Source organism: Sminthopsis crassicaudata, chromosome 2 (assembly GCF_048593235.1).
Source record: "Sminthopsis crassicaudata isolate SCR6 chromosome 2, ASM4859323v1, whole genome shotgun sequence".
NCBI lineage: Eukaryota > Metazoa > Chordata > Mammalia > Dasyuromorphia > Dasyuridae > Sminthopsis > Sminthopsis crassicaudata.
This window is the reverse complement of record NC_133618.1, coordinates 37,073,382-37,094,040: the sequence shown is the minus strand read 5'-3', so window position 1 is coordinate 37,094,040 and position 20,659 is coordinate 37,073,382. Positions and strand designations below refer to the sequence as shown.

Here is a 20,659-nt window from a genome sequence, read left to right as displayed (position 1 = left end):
TAAAACCTCTTTTTGACATCTTAAGAGGAGACCCCATCCCTCCTCCCCGTGCTCACTCACCACTGAGGCGCAAAAATCCCTGATTACAGTAGAATGCGCCATCCACAAACAGCACATAGGATATTATGCCTCCAATCAACCTTTTTGGCTCCTTATATTTCCTACTCCCTTTGCCCCCACAGCTTGCTTTGGCAACAAAAGCCTCTATTTGGGGTCCATTTACCCGCACCCCCTCCAAAATTCTACCCATACTTCCTCACCTGGTTACTACCCTCCTACGCCTCGGCAGAGGGGCTGCCTTCAAGCTCTTTGGTAGAGACCCTGACCATATAGTTTCCCCCTACACTACTTCCCAAGTACAATGGCTTGTTCAGAATGATGATGATTGGGCCACTAGCTCCATTTCTTTTCAGGGAACCATTGACAACCACTTTCCCTCTGATAAATTGATTCAATTCTTACAGAAAACGCCTGTTGTTTTCCCCAAGGGAACAAAGTCTGTCCCAATTAAAGGGGCCCGGCTAGTTTTCACTGACAGGTCAGCCTCAGGCGTTGCAGCATTCAGTGTCGATGGTCAAGTTTCCCGCTTTAGAACAAACTTTACCTCCGCACAGCTGGTTGAGCTCGCTGCCATCATTAGAGTTTTTGAATTATTAGAAGATCCTTTCAATTTATATACTGACAGTGCCTATGTGGCACACTCTGCCCCCTGCTGGAGACTACCTTATATTCGCCCTTCAACCAATGCTTCCCCCTTGTTTGCTGAACTTCAGCGCTTAATCCTTGCCTGCACTGAACCTTTTTTGTAGGTCACGTTCGTGCCCATTCTGGCCTCCCAGGGCCATTGGCAGAGGGTAATGACAGGGTGGATCAGGCCACTCAACTTGTGGCTGCCGCCCTCTCAGTCACTCCACTTACTGCCGGGCAGCAGGCCCATGCCTTACATCACCTTAATGCCCACACTCTCAGACTGCGATATTCCATCACTGGCGAACAGGCACAGCAGATTGTCCGGCAGTGCAAGGGCTGCTTGACTCTCCTGCCTGAACCTCACTTGGGAGTGAACCCCCGGGGGTTAGTCCCTGGCGAATTATGGCAGATGGATGTCACCCACTACCCATCCTTTGGCAAATTAAAATATATTCATGTCTCCATAGACACCTTTAGTGGCTTCATTTTTGCATCCCTACAAACAGGGGAAGCCTCCAAACATCTGTGATCTGTCACGTTCTCGCCTCTTTGGCTGTTGTCCCAAAACCCAAAATTCTTAAAAGTGACAATAGTCTGGGCTACACTGGCTCCACCTTTAAACAGTTCTGTGCTCAGATGGAAATCAAACACATTACTGGCATATCTTATAACCCCCAGGGTCAAGGAATCGTTGAAAGAGCTCATCAAACTTTAAAAAATATGATCTCAAAATTACAGTCAGGGGGAGAAGTGTTATATCCTAAAGCAGGAAATTTTAAAACCCTTTTAAATCATGCAATGTTTGTGTTGAATTTTCTTACTTATGATATTGAGGGCAAATCTGCCGCAGACCGCCTCTGGCATTCATCTACAGCCAATACTTATGCACAGGCTATGTGGAGAGACCCTCTGTCCAACAGTGGCAGGGTCCCGACCCGGTCCTTATCTGGGGCAAAGGACATGCCTGCATTTATGATTCACAGGCACAAAATGCCAGATGGCTCCCAGAGCCTCTGATAAAACTTCATAACCCACCCAGGGATCCCTTTCTTTCAGAAAACAACATGAGGCCACCAACCCTTTCCTCCCACACCCTCTCACAGTGGAGCCTTTCATCCAACTCTCCCTAAGGGACCCCCCTCCTCTGCCACGCTCATTCTTTCCCTGGTTAATGCCTCTGTTCAAGCCATTCGCAAGCTTAATACTATTCCTGTGGAAGATTGCTGGGTTTGTTACTCCTCCTCCCCCCCTTTCTATGAAGGCATTGCCCAATCTCACATTCACTAACAACTCATCCGTTTTACGCTGGGGAATTGAGAATAAGCAGGGTCTCACCCTTAGTAATGGGATGGGAGATACCAACAAATTGAAGAGGTAGTTATTAAAACTGTTGGGAATTCTGAAACCAACTTATTATCTCTCTTTCTCTGGAAATGGTAAAATACTCATTCTAGGAACTTAGTTTCCCAAACTGTCTTGTTGCCATAGATAAGGTAATCACAAAGTGGCTGAAATAGCCCAGGCCATAAAATTCAGGACAACCGAGGTGTTTGCAATTTAGAGAGCAGTTTATTCACCGGCCTGGACGGATCTCTGGATCGAGTTCCTTTAGGAACCCAAGTAGAGACAGGCTTAAAAGCAATTCCTGTCTTGTCTTGCAGTGACTCGACTTCTCATGGGAAAAGGGGATGTTGGGAAGTTTACAGGATGTAGGGACAAATGTTGACATAGATTAGCAAAAAAAAAAAAAAAAATTAGATCAGGGTTATTAGGCATTGTTAGGCAAGCATTCTGTCTGAACATAAAAACCACTTCCCTTAATTTAGTTTAAGCAACATTTTCCTATAAGCCTGAGACCCCTTGATCCAGGGATGAGGGGGCCAGTCTTTTGTCCATTTCAGTGGCCAGACTGTCTTGATTAGAAACTTTAAGATACCAGTCTTTCCCAGACTGCCTCATGGTTCTGAGTTCCAATCTTATCTCAGATACATCCCAGCAGTGACACAGACAGGTTCTTTAACCCTGTGGGTCTCATCTGTGACATGATGTGGAGAAGGAAATGGCAAACTCCTCTGAGATATGAATCTCTGCCCAGCAATCCCTCAGAGGGGCTTACAAAGGGTCAGATGCAGCTGAAAACCCCTGACCCAGAAATCTAGGCAGGGATAAGACTCACTGCCCACAGGAGCTTGGCTGAGTAATGGAGTTCTCTTTCAAGGTCCATAGGCCTGAGGAGAGGAGTTGTGTTGTCCTTCCTGTACTCCTCCTGTAACCTCACCTTTCATGTCAAGAAATGGTTTTCTAGTAAATCTGCCCTTGTATTTCTCTCTAATTTCAGAAAAAGCTTCTTGATGATACTGGGTTCTATCCTTTATTTCTATCATTGTTTTCTCTTCTTAAATCCTTAGATTATTTTTTCTCTTTGATGAGTTCTTTCTGAGAGATAAAGGAAAAAGAACTTTCAGGTTTAATTAAGTCTGACCTCTATTTAAAAAAATCAAACCATTGCTTCATCCTCTTTCCTATTTTATCTTCCTTCCAATTTATCTCATTCTTTTCAGTGCCATTTCCTATAAAGACGCCATTTACCCTTTCCATCCACACTTCCTACAATCCTTTTCCCACCTTGAATTGGTGCTGTCAGCTGTCTCCACTGTTTTGTGGGAAATTGTCTTTAAGGTCATTACTTACTTTAATAATAACTATAATACATTGCTAACATGTTTCTAATGTTTTACCAATGTTTGGAATTTTTGAATTTTCGAATAAGGTCTGTGAAAATACATAACATCTTAACTTTTCTATGATAACCTACCTAATAAGTGTCACAATAAAGACTCACACTTTGGCTTTCTATCTCAACAAATTTAGGGATTTTCCTAGTACAGGGAAACACAGGAATGAAACCACGCTCTAAGGGTCTGATATGTTATCAAGTATAAAGCACACCAGCTTCCCATTTAGCATATCTGGGTTCAGAACCTGCCTTTAACACTTACCAAGTGTTACACTGGACTATTCACTTCACCTCTCAATGCTCTTTTTCTATTAAGACCTTGAGTTCTGTCCAACACTTTGTGACCCTATTTGGGATTTTCTTCGTGGAGATCCTGGAATGGTCTACCAGTTCGTTCTCTAGCTCATTTAACAGGTGGAGAAACTGAGGTCAACAGGATTAAGTTACTTGACCAGGGTCCTCAGGTAGAAAGTGGCTGAGACCAAATCCAACTCAGGAAGATGAGTTTTCTTGACTGGAGGTTCAGTGCTCTGTGCAGCATGGCAGTGACACCTTGCTGTTCAATGTTCTAGGCAGCTCTCAAGCTATAACTTTCACAGAAGGTGGAAACCTGTTTTGGTCTAGGGAATTTCCTCATAAATTTATAGCTTCAATTATTATCTCTTCTTCAGTGTTACCAGAGATCAACTTGAAATGTAATCTTCTATGGTTTTAGAATTATTGTTTTTCTCTCTATGTAATATAACTTCTAGGGAAGACAGCAATAATTTTAATGTTTCCCTGACTTTAGGATGCTTTTGTTCTAACAATCTGTCAGTGATTCTAAATCTTTTGGTTTTGGAATCTGATCCTGAGACCCTCTGATCTAAGAATGCTATTGTTCTGTCAATGATTATAAAAGTCTTCTGGTCTAAGAATATAATAATATTTCTTCTCTTAAACTTTAGGGAAGATATATTAGTGATCCTGAGACTATTGTTCTAACAGTCTGTCAATGATTTCAAGTCTTCTAGCCTTAGAATAGTCCTACAAACATTACTGCCTGTTGGTCAGTGATAACCAAATTTTTGAGACCACTCCTTCATTCTACCCTTAGGATATAAAATTAGCATATCAATAACATGGAGAAATAGATAAATTTGTTTTCCTTGCTTCTGTTTCTTTTCTAAATTTTCTGGACTTTACAGCTAAGAGCATTTGGCTATTACTTAGGAAAATTGTTAACTAAGGTACTGGGAGCTATTGTCATCATGCAACTCTTTTTCCCCCTTCACAGAGCAGGGAGAGGTATCAAATAGCACAGCCCATGGAAACACTAAGAATAATTGGGGTGGGCAACTGCAAATTCAGCCCCTTCCCTGAGGTCTCTGTCAATTCCCTTTAATTTGTAAACTTTCCAGTTTTCTTGAAACCATCAAAGTAAGCAAGGTCATCACCCTGAGAACTGAGCCTGTTTAGGGTTTTTGCTTTCTAAACAAGGAATGTGTTTGCTAAGAATCTATAAATTTGGTTAATGATTGATCTTTTACTCTAGGATAAGTTTAAACATATAAAACATGCTAAACAAGATCTTTTTTGGGTTTAAATCCTGGTAAACTTTTAAAATAATGTATCTAGTCCTAAACTGCAATTGGTAGAATTTGCTATTACAGATAAAATGTTTGGGACTATAACTGATAATCTGTTGAGTTCTGAATTTGATAGCCAATCCTTCAAAAGAAATGCCATTAAGTTTCTGGGTACATGTCTTATCTGGGCAAGAGTTGGAAGGACAACTTAGCCTTTGCTTAAGGTGGGATTTTTCTGACTCAATTGCCTAGTTCTGTTACTTTGTTTCCTACTTAATTATTCCTGAGTCTGGCTATGAGGTGGAATTGTTACTGCATGACTGGATGTTAAACAGAACTAAGGATGCTTTATCCTATCATGTATGTGCTCTCATTGATGGAAAGTGGGGCCAGGTCCTAGGGGTCTCTTGCCTAAGAGCTAGCTGCCACAGCCCTTCTAATTGAGGAAGCCTCTAAGCTTACCTTGTACCAACTGTTGGAGGTTCTCACCCTCCACCGGCTTAAGAGCATTTTTACCCTGACAAAATTTGCTAATTGGGGAAAAGAATGAGAGTGACTATATATTCTGACTCTAAGTATACCTTTCATGTTTTGCATATTCTTGAGATTATATGAAAAGGAAAGAGCTTTTGACAGCAAAAAAAAATTTCTATTAAATATGCAAGAGAAACAGGCTTACAGATTCAGCTTCTTATGCTGTTCCCTGTTTATCCCTGAGCATGGCACCCTTATCTCCCCAGCCCCCAAACTCCTACAGTCTTTCATAGCTCCTAGGAGCAAGTCCTTTGCCAAAGAAAAAGGGGTACACCCTTTCTCCTTCTGAGTGGTTTCAAATACCCTCAGACCAGCTTCTAATCCCAGAGACCAGCCAGTGGGAATGTCTTCCAGCCCAGCTTTTTGCAGAGCAACAGTGGCCCAGCCTCCACTTCCCAAATAACTCACAAAGTGGCTGAGGCACTTAAGATTAGCTTTCTTTCTTTCTTGTTATTTTTCACTTTTTTCCAGGTGTATCTTTAACAATGCTCAGAGGACAAGAGTTTCTTCAGATCTTCTCTTCAGCTTTCTTGGTGTCACTCTGTGGGCCCCACCAGTGGGAGATAACTCCTTAATCTTTAGTCAGGCTGGGGAACTCCGTGGGCAGTGGGGAAATTCAGGATGGTTGGGTGTTCCCTCAGCATCCCCAAGGCAGCCACATATGGGATCTGGTGCATAATTTACAAAGGCCCTTTTCCCAAATGTCACCATTCCCACCCTGGATGTCACCCTGTTTGTACTGGCTATCCCCCCAGGGGAATAACTTTAACCTGACTGTCCTCTATTGCCAGAAAGGATCTCTTACCCACGTAATAATTGTAGGATATCCGTTCCAAAATTATCCTGGCAAACTTGCTCCTAATGCTTCTACATCACCTTCCTTAAAACTTCTTCATAACCTCCTGAGAACTATCATATAATGTCATGTAATTGTAATCATCCTTGGGGATAGATAACTAGGAAGCTACTACAAAATTTGACCTCAGCTACCATCTGTGCATCTGAGGGATATGCTTTATTTTGTAGAATGGGTTTTCCATCCTACTTCGCATTTCTGAGGGACCTGTTATGGTGCTTGCACCCCCGGTTACCTGAGTGCTCCTTTCACTGTGTATAATGCCCCTGCTTCAGACATAGCCCCTACCCTTTAAAGGAGACAAAAGCAGGGATTTTGGGGAAAACATTCCTTCCTATTTATCCTAGAAAAAGTTGTTTGGATGATTGTCATTCAGGTAGCCTCACCTCCCCACCACCACCCCAGCCTTGCTCTGGGTGGGGTTCCTGACTATTGTCCCACCTAATTCCACTTTTCATTATTCTTTTCTCATATTTGGCTCCTGTATTTTTAACTTACTTGTGAGATTTGTTTCCTTCAGGCTCCAAGCTTTGAACTTCCAACTACTTGTGACTGACTCTGATGTTACTGCTGCCATCTTCAAATCTATCACTTCTCCTCTCCTGAACCCCACTAAGCAGGGACAGCTCTACTCCTTATCAGCGTGAAGCAGTTCCAGAGGATTATATTCATATCCATTTGTCCCAAATGAATTTGAGGTACAAATTACTTGAAAAGGGAAATGATGTAATATAGCTTCTAGGGGAAATAACAATGACTTTTGTGGTTCCCTGATTTTAGGGGGAATTCTGTTCTAATAATAAATCAATAATCCTAAATCTTCTGGCTTTGGAATCTGCTTCAGGGACTTCCCATACTCCCAATCTAAGAATAATTATCTGAATGATTCTGAATAGACCCCTCCTCAATTGATTGCTGACTGATAATCTGGTCAGTGAGAACCAAATTCCCAAAACTACTCCCAGGCCCTATCTATGGGCCACAGAATTAGCACATCAGTGATAGAAAGCTGGATAAATGTGTCTCTTTGCTTCTGTTTCCTTGCTAATTTCTTTTGGATTTTAGTCCACTTGTAATGGGATTACAATTACAATAAAATTTTGCCACTTGACTAGGAAATGAGTTTAGGTTTGAAAATTCTTTTGAGATAACTCACAACAACAGTCTGGGACCCCAAGTTTTTGGGGCCCTTTTCCCCAAACTCAACACTAGGAGGAGGGAGATAAAGAGTACCTCATAGCAGGCTTAGCCTTGAAAAGTATTTAGCAAAGATCTTCATCATAATCATATGTTTAATAGGGGAAATAAACATTGGGGATTTCTTAAGGGAGGAGGGAAAATATAGGAGGGAACAAGGATGTATATTGAGATGTTGACACTACCTTAAATATACTAACAAAGACAGTCTGGGAAAGCCTGGTTTCCCATTCCAGGGATATTAAAGTTGTTAATATGAATACATCATGATTTCCTTAATTATGGTAACATGATAGTTTAGGAAAATAAGTTCCCAGGATATATATTTTAGCATTTCCAGTGAAAGGGAGAAAATAAACGGGCTTCAAAATTCACAATAGTTTTAGTTCCTACTTCTTCACTTTATTGACATCTCCCTTTCTACACCTGCTTGAACCCAAGGGTGCTTTCCCTACACCTTATATACAAAGGGGGAAAGGATTTAGAGATAAAAAATGAATATACCATGGAAAGGTATATAAGTAAAAACTCCACAGATTGCCACACTATTCAGACTCATCAAGGTGATAGGCTAAAAGAAATGGAGCTGGAAAGAAGACTACTTTTTTTTTTAGTTTGAATGTGTGGGCCTTAGGTAGAAGGAAGAAAGTTTATGAAAAATGAGGATTGTCACTACTGATCAGAGAAATGCAAATTAAGACAACTCTGAGATACCACTACACACCTGTCAGATTGGCTAAGATGACAGGAACAAATAATGATGAATGTTGGAGGGGATGTGGGAAAACTGGGACACTGATACATTGTTGGTGGAGTTGTGAAAGAATCCAGCCATTCTGGAGAGCAATTTGGAACTATGCCCAAAAAGTTGTCAAACTGTGCATACCCTTTGACCCAGCATTGCTGTTATTGGGATTATATCCCAAAGAAATACTAAAGAGCGGAAAGGGACCTGTATGTGCCAAAATGTTTGTGGCAGCTCTTTTTGTTGTAGCTAGAAACTGGAAGTTGAATGGATGTCCATCAATTGGAGAATTGTTGGGTAAATTATGGTATATGAAGGTTATGGAATATTATTGCTCTGTAAGAAATGACCAGCAGGAGGAATACAGAGAGGCTTGGAGAGACTTAAATCAACTGTTGCTGAGTGAAATGAGTAGAACCAGAAGATCACTATACACTTCAACAACAATACTGTATGAAGATGTATTCTGATGGAAGTGGAAATCTTCAACATAAAGAAGATCCAACTCACTTCCAGTTGATCAATGATGGACAGAAATAACTATACCCAGAGAAGGAACACTGGGAAGCGAATGTAAATTGTTAGCACTACTGTCTATCTACCCAGGTTACTTTTACCTTCGGAAGCTAATAATTAATGTGCAACAAGAAAATGGTATTTATACACATATATTGTATCTAGGTTATATTGTAACACATGTAAAATGTATGGGATTACCTGCCATCGGGGGGAGGGAGTGGAGGGAGTGAGGGGATAATTTGGAAAAATGAATAAAAAAATAAATAAAAAAAAAAAGAAAAATGAGGATTGTATATTTGAAAGGGATTCAACAAATTTAATATATATTAAATCTCTACTATGAGCTAGGCATAATGCAAAGGACTGGGAATATCAAAAATACACAACATCTTGAAACAGGATAGTCAGAGGTCTATATTACTAGAATTCTAATTATTAATAGGAGTGATAGATAATATAAAATTTGATATTACTGACCAAAGATGAACTAGAAATCATTATTGATCACAAAATAGAAAAATTTTATTATATCAAGTTTAAAAGCTTTTGTGCAAAGAAAACTAATGCAGACAAGATTAGGAGGCAAGCAATAAACTGGGAAAACATTTTTACAGTTAAAGGTTTTGATAAAGGCCTCATTTCCAAAATACATAGAGAACTGACTCTAATTTATAAGAAATCAAGCCATTCTCCAATTGATAAATGGTCAAAGGATATGAACAAACAATTTTCAGATGATGAAATTGAAACTATTCCTACTCATATGAAAGGGTGCTCCAAATCACTATTGATCAGAGAAATGCAAATTAAGGCAACTCTGAGATACCACTACACACCTGTCAGATTGGCTAGAATGACAGGGAAAGGTAATGCAGAATGTTGGAGGGGATGTGGGAAAACCGGGACACTGATACATTGTTGGGGGAACTGCGAATATATCCAGCCATTCTGGAGAGGAATTTGGAACTATGCTCAAAAAGTTATCAATCAGTGGATATCCTTTGATCTAGCAGTGTTACTACTGGGCTTATATCCCAAAAAGATCTTAAAGAAAGGAAAGAGACCTGTATGTGCCAAAATGTTTGTGGCAGCCCTCTTTGTAGTGGTCAGAAACTGGAAACTGAATGGATGTCCATCAATTGGAGAATGGTTGGGTAAATTGTGGTACATGAATGTTATGGAATATTATTGTTCTGTAAGAAATGACCAACAGAATGATTTCAGAAAGGCCTGGAGAGACTTACATGAACTGATGCTGAGTGAAATGAGTAGAACCAGGAGATCACTATACACTTCAACAACAATACTATATGAGGATCAATTCTGATGGAAGTGGATATCTTCAACAAAGAGAAGATCTAATTCATTTCCAATTGATCAGTGATGAACAGAACCAGCTACACCCAGAGAAGGAACACTGGGAAATGAATGTGGACTACTTGCATTTTTGTTTTTCTTCCCAGGTGATTTTTACCTTCTGAATCCAATTCTTCATGTGCAACAAGAGAACTATTCAGTTCTGCATACATATATTGTATCTAGGATATATTATAACATATTTAACATGTATAAGACTGCCTATCATCTAGGGGAGTGGGTGGAGGGAAGGAAGGGAAAAGTTGGAACAGAAGTGAGTGCGAGGGACAATATTGAAAAACTATGTTCTGTCAATAAAAAGCTATAATTAAAAAAAAAGAAAGAAAAGAAAAGAAAAAAAAAAACAGCACCTCAAAAAAACAAACTGTGGAACCAAAAAAATTGATATTACCACATTTGATATTAACATTCCTTTTTGTGAATAGAAATTATTCTATTAACTATTGGGTAATTTTACAAACTCTTCCCCCACACACAGATACTGGAATAATGCCAGTTTGGGATATGAATTTGATGGAACTGATGCTACATAGGAACTGTGATAAGTTGTGAAGCTAATTTGCACTAGTACTACTCCACTCCTTTCTTCATGAGACTGAGATGGTATAGTGGAGGTTTTATTTATACAATTTTTTTTGTTAAAACTTTGAAGAAAATCACCTTTTGTAAAAACTACTTTTTGTTATATAGTTAAATGGAACTGGGGCACTTAGATATAGGTCTTAACAATGGGAATAATACAACTGGTGGGGTTAAAGTGATGGTAGTAGAGAAGAGACACTTCTAAAGCCCCTGGATACCTGGGGACCTTGAGGAGTAGATGTACCCCCCCACATAACCCCGACAGAATGGGACCAGAGCAGTTCTTACCCAAGATCATCAAAATAGTGTATGAAGAATTTCATTCAAATCCCTTCTTTCCCATTTATTTAGTGTGTGACTAGACAAATTACCACTCAAGGCGTCCATTCTCTCCTCTGTAAAATGAAAATTATCTCCAAGGTCTCTTCCAACTGTAAATTAGTCATCCTAGGAGCCTATGAATTCCAAATTTTCTAGCTGTTGACTTTACACCATGTTACCTTTCTTGACTTACTTTCCAATTTTGCTCTTGTCTGGTTGGGTTACTTAGCATGTAAAGGGAGCATTCAGTAAGTAAATGCTTGCTTTCAGTGGAGTCCTTTGGCCCACTGACTTCATATAGATCTGGACAAGGTCTTAGAGATCCTTGACTAGCTCTGGTCTTGCTCATAAATGATTGTATCTTATCCCCACATCCAATCAACTTTACAAGTCTTATCAGATTTATCTCCCCAGTGCTTTCCCCAATTCATCCACTTCCCTAGTTCAAGGACTTCTTCATTTTCTCTCTCTTAGAATATTAAAAATAAATCTCTAATTGGTCCCTCTGTCTCTAATCTCCCCTCAACCCCTCCAGCAAAGCCATCCTCCCGCAAAATGATAATAGTAAAGCACAGACCCATAAAATCCTGGATTTTATGTCAAAGGATTATAGATTGAGAGCTAGAATGGATCTCGACGGGTATTCAGACCAACTCCCTCTTTCTCACAAATGAGGAAACTGAGGCTGAGGGGATTTCAATGAATTTTCCAAGTTCACAGATGTACTAAGTGACATAGTTAAACCCAGGTGGTTTGGCCCCAGACCAGAGCTCTATACTCCCGTGACTCAATTACTTTTGGAATGAAACACAAACTCCTCTCTTTGACATTTCAAGTATTTCACTATATTAGTTGCATTCAATCATTCTGGGCTGATTTTACTGTTTCCCTTGGCACACTCTATACCGCAGCCAAACTAATCTTGTCACAAATCTCTGTCCAGGTGTCCATTCCTTTCCCTTAGGCCTTTGCAGGGACCATCCCTCAGGCTCAACATACATACTCTCCTCTTCTCACCTCTTAAATATCTAAATATCTTCAAAATTCAGTTTAATAGATACCATGTTTAACATATATTGGCTTACTTGTTATCTAGGGAAGGGGGAGAGGGGCAGAGGGGGAAAATTGGGACACAAGGTTTTGCAAGAGTTAATGTTGAATATTCAACATGTATTGGTCAACCTGCCATCTGGGGGAAAGGGGGGAAGGAAGGGAAAAGTTGGAACTAAAGGTTTTGCAATTGTCAATGCTGAAAAATTACCTATGCATAAAATTTTTGTAAAAAAATAAAAAAAGAGTTAATGTTGAAAAATTATCCACACATATCTTTTGAAAATTAAAAAGCTTTAATAAAAAAACCTAAAAAATTAAAAAAAAAAAGATTCAATTTAAATTCCAGCTCCTACTAGAGACCCTTCCTGACTTGCCTTCACACCTGGTAGTGCTTCCCCAGTCATCAAAAATAACTTTGCATTTATTTAATATTAGGAAGGGAATAATAATTTCCATAGCACCTACTCTATGACAAATATCATCTTATTTCATTCTCTACAATATAGGTGCTGTTATTATCCCCATTTTTGTTTTTGTTCAGTTCTTTTCAGTCATGTCCCATTCTTCATGACCCTGTTTGGGAATTTCTTGGCAAAGATACTGGTGTGGTTTGCCATTTTTTTTTTTCAGCTCATTTTACAGATGAGAAAACTGAGGCAGAGTTAAATGATTTGCCTAAAGTCATACAGATAGGAAAACATCTAAAGCTGAATTTGAATTTGGATCTTCCTAATTCCAGGCCACCTAGATGCCCCATTTTCATTTTACAATTGAGAGAAATGAGACAAATAGACTTGCCCATGGGTCACACAGCTAGAGGGACTGGATTTGAATTTGGGTCTTTCTTACTTAGTTCGGGACAATGAGGTGACTCAGTGGATAAAGCACCAATGGTTTCTATGTTTACAGATTTAGAGTGGGGGTGCACATTGGAGGTCTCTCTTTTACAGATGAAAGCAATAAAGTCCAGTGAAACTGTCCCTTGGACAGAATTATTCAGTATAAAGCTAGGATTCAAATCTATGCATTGTGACTTCGAGTCTGGCTTTCTTCCCACTGGATCTCATATCCCACCCGGCCTTGAGAGCAACAATTGTTTTATTTATAATTGTCACATTGTCACAGATGTATGTTAGGTGCTTAATTATGGGTGAATGAATAAATGAATGAATGCACTGCCTGACAAACCACAATCTACATAGGATCTACCATGGCTCAATGTAATTAAAGGCACTTAGAGAGACCCCAGTGAATAGAAAGGCCCTGGCAGGGGAGGGAAAATTGCTGACCAACCCCTTCTCCTGCTCTCTCAAGACTAATCTATATCAGAGAAATTAATGGAGATCACAAAACCTATATAAAAGCCACATTTCCCACTTGGCTGGTTCCATTATAATGTGCAATATCCAGGTGTCACATTTCCTTTCCAAATGCTTGTCTTAATGCTCGGGGTTAGCAGTTACCACCAAGAACCACCTGCTGAAAAGTCCCTTCCGCAGGACCAGTCATATCCCCAAAACTTGGAGAAAAGGGGGATTCTGGGAAGGAGGAAGGCTCCCCCAAACTAGACACACCCTCAAATTGTCTTCTCCAGAATCCAGCTCTGTTGAGAATGGGCCAGTCAGATGATTAGCATGGGGGGATTTCCAGGATGCATTTACTATCAAGTGGAGCATGATGATTTCTGAATGGAAAGGTAGACTCCTAAACAGGTGTCACCCTAGCTCCTGGCATAGATAGCCACACCTGATTTTTATAACTATGCCCTAGGGCACATGAACATCTATCCTTTTTGAAAAAAAAAATGTAATTTTTTTTTTTTGGTTATACATATATATTAACTTTTAAATACATTTTTTCTGTTGGGAGAGAAAAATCAGAACAAATGGGGAAAACCACTAGAGAAAAAAAAACAACAGACAAAAAATTAGTGAACATAGCATGTGTTGATTTACATTCAGTTTCCATAGTTCTTTTTCTGCATACAGATGATATTTTCTATCCAAAGTTTATTGGGATTGCCTTGAATTGCCGAACCTCTAAGAAGAACCAAATCTTTCATAGTTGATCCTCACACAGTATTGCTATTACTGTGTACAATGTATTCCTGGTTTTGCTTGTTCTGCTTCAGTTTGCGTAAAACTTTCCAGGCCTTTCTAAAATCAGTTTGTTTATTATAATATTATAATTATATTATTCTATTCTATTCTAACTATATTATATTATATTTATTATATTATAACTATTAATTATATTATAATAATATTCCATTACTTATGATTGCCATAATTTATTCACCCATTCCCCAATGGGCATCTACTCATTTTCCAATTCTTTGACACTACAAAAATGGGCTGCTACAAACATTTTTGCACATGTGAATCCTCTTCCCTCCTTTATGATTTCTTTGGAATACAGAACCAGTTTTGACATGGCTGGGCCAAAGGGTATGCAGTTTTACAGCCTTTTGGACATAGTTCTAAATTGTTCTCCAGAATGGTTTCATTTCACAACTCTACCAACAATGCAGTTTTCCCACATCCATTTATCATTGTCTTTTCCTGTCATCTTAGCCAATCTAATAGATATGAGGTGGTATCTCACTCAGAGTTGTTTTAATTTGCATTTCTTTAATCAATAGTGATTTAGAACATTTTTTCATATGACTATAGACAGCTTAAATTTCATTATCTTTAAATTGTCTGTTCATATCCTTTGATCATTTATCAATTGGGGAATGACTTGTATTCTTATAAATTTGACACTGTTCTTTACATATTTTAGAAATGGGACCTTTATCAGAAACTCTGGCTGAAAAAATTGTTTTCCCCAGCTTTGTAATTTCTTTTTAAACTTGTTTGTGTGGTTTGATTGGTGTAAAATCTTTTTAATTTAATGTAATCAAAGCTGTCCATTTTGCATTTCATAATGTTCTCTAGTTCTTCTTTGGTTACAAATTTCTCTCTTCTCCAAAAATCTGATAGATAAACTATCCCTTGCTCTCCTAATTTGCTCACAGTATCACCCTTTAGCCCAAATCTTGTACCATTTGGATCTTTTTTTGGTATGGGTTGTGAGATGTAGGTCTGTACCAAGTTTCTGACATATTATTTTCCAGTTTTCTCAGCAATTTTTGTGAAATAGTGAGTTCTTAGCCCAGGAGCTGGAGTTTGAGGGTTTATCAAATACTAGATTACTATAGTCATTTATTATTGAGTCATGTGAATCTAACCTATTCTACTGATCGATCCACTATATTTCTTAGCCAATACTAAATGGCTTTAATGATGGCAGTTTTATAATAGAGTTTTAAGTCTGGTACTGCTAGGCCACCAAATTTTATATTTTTTTTCATTAATTCCCTTGATTTTCTTGCCCTTTTGTTCTTCCAAATGAATTTTAAAATTATTTATGTAGTTCTATAAAACAATTTTTGGCAGTTTGATTGGTATAGCTGTGAACTAGTAGATCAGTTGAAGAATTCATAATTATCATTCTATTTTGGCAAATGTAGATTTAATTAGGAGATGAGATTACAGACAAAATGAAAGCATTCCATAGACACTGCAACTGGTAAATATGAAATAAAGTGGGGGAGCATATGAAAGACGAATTCCTCAGAGGAACTCATTTTTACCCACTAGAAAGGGAGCACCCCATGAGGTTGGGGAGGGCCCTTAATTGGCAGGCTAAATCAATTTAGATAGAATTGTCATTTTTGTTAAAATAGTTCAGCCTACTCATGAGCAATTGATATTTTTCCATTTGTTTAGATCTGACTTTATTTATTTGAAAGGTCTTTTATAATAGTGTTCATACAGTTCCTGGGTATGTTTTGGCAGGTAGGTGCCCAAATATTTTGTTTTTATTTTTATTCTGCTAAACAGAGACTAGCAATAGATATGGCAGTTAGAGGTATCTATTATCCCTTTTAGAGTCACCTGGTAGTATGAGGAAAGTATCCTTTACAGCCTCAACCATAGGTTCCTGAGGAAGATTGGTATTCTTTCCTAGGGTCTCTCTACTAAAGTCTACTGCTTCTCCTTGAGGAAGAAACACCTGAATTCTTCAAAAAGTATTATCTATCACTTCCATGACTCCAAATTCCCTGCAAGCTGGAGTTGGATCTTTATTCTTGTATTCCTAGTGTCTAGTTCAGGATTTAGAATGGCTATAAGCTGAAATTAATAAATATGGATTGAATTAATTATTTCATTTCACCCACATCCAACTCTTCATTACCTGATTTGGGGTTTTCTCGGCAGAAATCATGATGTGACTAAAGAAGGGAAAGGAACCTGTATGTGCCAAAATGTTTGTGGCAGCCCTTTTTGTAGTGGCTAGAAACTGGAAAATGAATGGATGCCCATCAGTTGGAGAATGGTTGGATAAATTATGGTATATGAATGTTATGGAATATTATTGTTCTATAAGAAATAACCAGCAGGATGAATACAGAGAGGCTTGGAGAGACTTACATCAACTGATGCTGAGTGAAATGAGCAGAACCAGGAGATCGTTGTACATTTCAACAACGATACTGTATGAGGATGTATTATGATGGAAATAGATATCTTCAACACAGAGAAGATCTAATTCAGTTCCAATTGATGGACAGAATCAGCTACACCCAGAAAAGGAACACTGGGAAATAAATGTGGACTACTTGCATTTTTGTTTTTCTTCCCAGGTGATTTTTACTTTCTGAATCCAATTCTTCCTTTGCAACAAGAAACTCAGTTCTGCACACATATATTGTATCTAGGATATACTATAACACATTTAACATGTATGGGACTGCATGCCAGCTAAGGGAGGGGGTGGAGGGAAGAAGGGAAAATTTGGAATAGATGTGAGAGCAAGGAATAAGGTTGTAAAAAATTACCCATGCATATGTACTGTCAAAAAAATTATAATTATAAACTTAATTTTAAAAATGTAAAAAAAAAAATCATGATTTGCCATTTCTTTCTGCAGCTCATTTTATAGCTAAGGAAACTGAGGCAAACAGCAAATGTCTTATGCAGGGTCACACAGCTAGTAAGTGTCTGAGGTTGGATTAAAACTCAGCAAGATGAGTTTTCCTGACTCTAGGTCCAGCATTCTATTCTCTGCACCACCTAGCTTAAATCACTTCTATCTTCATCACTTCTCCAGCACTGATCATCACATTTACTGAAAGACAATGAGAAAGAGTAATAGACGGGTACCTAGAAGAGGTCTGAGTTCAAATCCTGTCTCTCACATTTGAGCTAGTCACTTTTATCTTCTGTAAAATGGGCTTAATATCACCCTCATATTCTACTCCCCTTGGTTGTTGTGGGAACCAAATAAGATAATCTATGCCAGGGATTCTCAAACCACAGCCCGTGGGCCACATGTGGCCCACTGAGGATGTTTTTGCCACCCGCTGGGTTATGGCAAACGGGCTGAAGGGCAGAGACAGAGTGTGAGTTTTTGTTTTTTAATAGTCCGGCCCTCCAACAGTCTGAGGGACAGTGAACTGGCCCCCTATTTAAAAAGTTTGAGGACTACTGATCTATGCAAAATGCTTTGTAAGCCTGAAAGTGATCTGTAAAGTTCAGCTGTTCTCATGTATCACTATCAATAGCATACTGAAGTATTAAGCTAGATTGATCTGCCCAGGATTAAATTAAAATAATTAATGAATGAGCATTTATTAAGCACTTACTGTGAACCAGACACTGTGCTAAATGTCAAGGAAACAAAAAGAGGCAAAAGATAGCTGCTGCTTTCAAGGAACTCGTAATTTAATAGTTGAGTTGTTCCAAGTAATCTGGATCCTTAAAATGGTAAGTTGAGCAGCCTAACTCAAGCCTCATAGAATTCTCCCCATTTGAGATTTTTGGATTCTCCCCAAATGATGAAACAGCATGGCAGTAGAAAGAGTTCTGAATTTAGAGTCAAGGGGCTTAAGTTCAAAACTTTCTTTCCTCTGCTATTACCTATTAGCTGTGTGAAGTTGAACAAGTCACTTAATTCCTCTGGACCTCTGTGACCTTTTCTGTAAAATGTTAAGGTCCATTTCAACTCAAAGTTCCATGGTTACATGAACTTGGAAGGAAAATTATTTGCCAAGATTTTTAAAAGTTGTCAAACTATGTCTCTGTCTTGTACCATTCATTCCCCACCTGGCACCTTAGGAGCTGTTAATTCTCTAAGAGGTAGATATATCATAGCAGGATTTCTTGGAAATCTTTTCTGTGAACCCTCCTCTCACTGAGTGTGTGTGTGTGTGTGTGTGTGTGTGTGTGTGTGTGTGTGTGTGAGAGAGAGAGAGAGAGAGAGAGAGAGAGAGAGAGAGAGAGAGAGAGAGAGAGAGAGAGAGAGAGAGAGAGAGAGAGAGAGAGAGAGAGAGAGATGCAAAGAGAGGCGATAGGGAGAAAGAAAATGAGAGGGAGAGAGAATGAGAGAGAAACAATGAGAGAAAGAGAGAGAGGCACAGAGAAAGATAGATATAGAGGCAGAAAAACAGGGATAGAGTAATAGAGACAAAGGGAAACTTGAGAAACTTAGCAAAAGAAATATAGCATTGACAGCTCTGCCCTGAACCCATAACATATACTGATGAGATATTTATTAGCCTTCAGCTCCATGAGCATCTCAAAAAATAGCCAATTGAGAATATTATTAATGTAATATCTTGAATCAACATGGAGTGTCAGAGAAAGAGTGCTGGACATTAAGTCAGAAGATGTGGGAAGTTTTATCTCTTTCTAGACATATCACTTTACCTTTAAAACCCTCAGTTTCCACATCTGTAAAATATACTAACTTCCTCACAGAATTGTTGGGAGGAATGCATTGTACAATCCCTTCCTCAATTCAAAGGAATTTGAAAAGAAGAGGAGACTACATCAAAAATACCTTATATTTGCCTGAATCAGGCCAAACCTTGGAGTTGTGTCTAAGAGTGTTCATATTGTAATTCTGTATCTTTCTAGCTGTGGGAGGCTGGAGTGTGTGACTCTTCTGCTCTCTTTAGTATTTTCACCTGAGAAATGAAGTCAATGGGTAAACTTCAACACTTTCCTCCAAATCTTACTGTCGATTTACCTTTTTAGTAGCATTATGGCTCCTAACGTGTCAGGTTTCATGGTTGAACCCCACTTCCATACAAGTGCCTCTCTCTCTCTCTTTCTCTGTGACTCTCTGTCTCTCTCTGTCACACAAATACACACACACATACCCATGAAAACTGCCTCAGCTTCCTCACATATAACAGGAGAAATTGAGCAAAGGGATGGCCTTTTTGTGGTGTCTTTCCCCCATCGCTTTCTCATACTACTTGTCATTTCTCTTAGCACCATTATGTTTTATGGAGTGTCCTCTCAGACTCCACTTTTCCCCTTTCTAGGTAACTTGTTGAGGATAAATCCCTTTTCGGGCTTAGTCTGCCCTCTAAGGGACACTCCCAGTTCATTGTGTATTTCCTTTCTCTTGGCTAATTGCAAGTTATACTGGGGAACTTTTACTTCATTAATCATTGGAACCACAGTCCTAGATATGTTCTCTTCCACTCTCTTTCATATTTACCACTCCTGGTGTCTCCTGTATCTCCTCATTTTGTCTGTAACTTCTCTGCCGAAAGAGAATGGCCATTGTGTTTTTTCACGTGACTGAACCTCAGTATTTGCTGTCTCACATTAATTGGTACCTGCAAACCACATCACTGGATACTGTATCAGCCACAGCAATGGGGAATATATTTGATATTAACCATATTTCTATTATGTAATAAGTGCTTAATGAGTCACTGTTAATTACATCTGACTCCACCTTTCCGCAGACGTTCCTCCTGGGTTTTAGAAACGGGAATTTTCTGGCACAGCAGAAGCTTAATAAAGATGGACTGAGTGACCCTGAAAATAGAGGGCTGGGGCGCGGGAGGGAACGCTGGAAGAGTGGATCTGGAGGATCTCTCTGAGGAGCGGGAGGATTGGGATTATGAGGGTTATCGTACCGGGGCAGTGACGGACAAGTCTCCCACCCACATACACAGACACACCACCTCAGCTTCCGCACGTGTCACAAGAGAAGATGGACAGAGGCCCGGCCCCTGAGATCCATCCGCTCCAGCTCTGGACTGATCTAGATCAGGGCGCCGGGCGCTTGGCCGGGAAAAGCACTGTATACATGCGCGCTAGGACTAGGGCTGTCTAGAAGCGGAGCGTCCTAATATGGCACACTGTGCCCGGCTGAGCGCTAGAGCCTGCGCACGGAGTTTCTAGAAGCACCAGAAATTTCTGCGGATGAATTGGGTATTTATTTAGCAAATATATTAAGCCACTTCTCTGTGTCTGGCTTTTCTCTCCCATTCAGTTACTCACAGAAGAAATGCCTAGACGGTAGAGACCTCCTCGGTTAGCGCCCCTCACCTCCGCCGCCTAGTCCCTGCAGCAAGTGCTTTACCCAAAGTCCCTTAAACCCGTACCTTGAATGAACTGGTGCGCCTGCGC

General features: G+C 39.4%; 1 pseudogene; it reads right to left on the bottom strand.

Moving 5' to 3' along the window:
* The window catches only part of LOC141554184 (uncharacterized), a 45,456-nt pseudogene extending 24,821 nt beyond the window's left edge, over positions 1–20,635 (bottom strand).
* Positions 20,636–20,659: the final 24 nt, after the last annotated feature.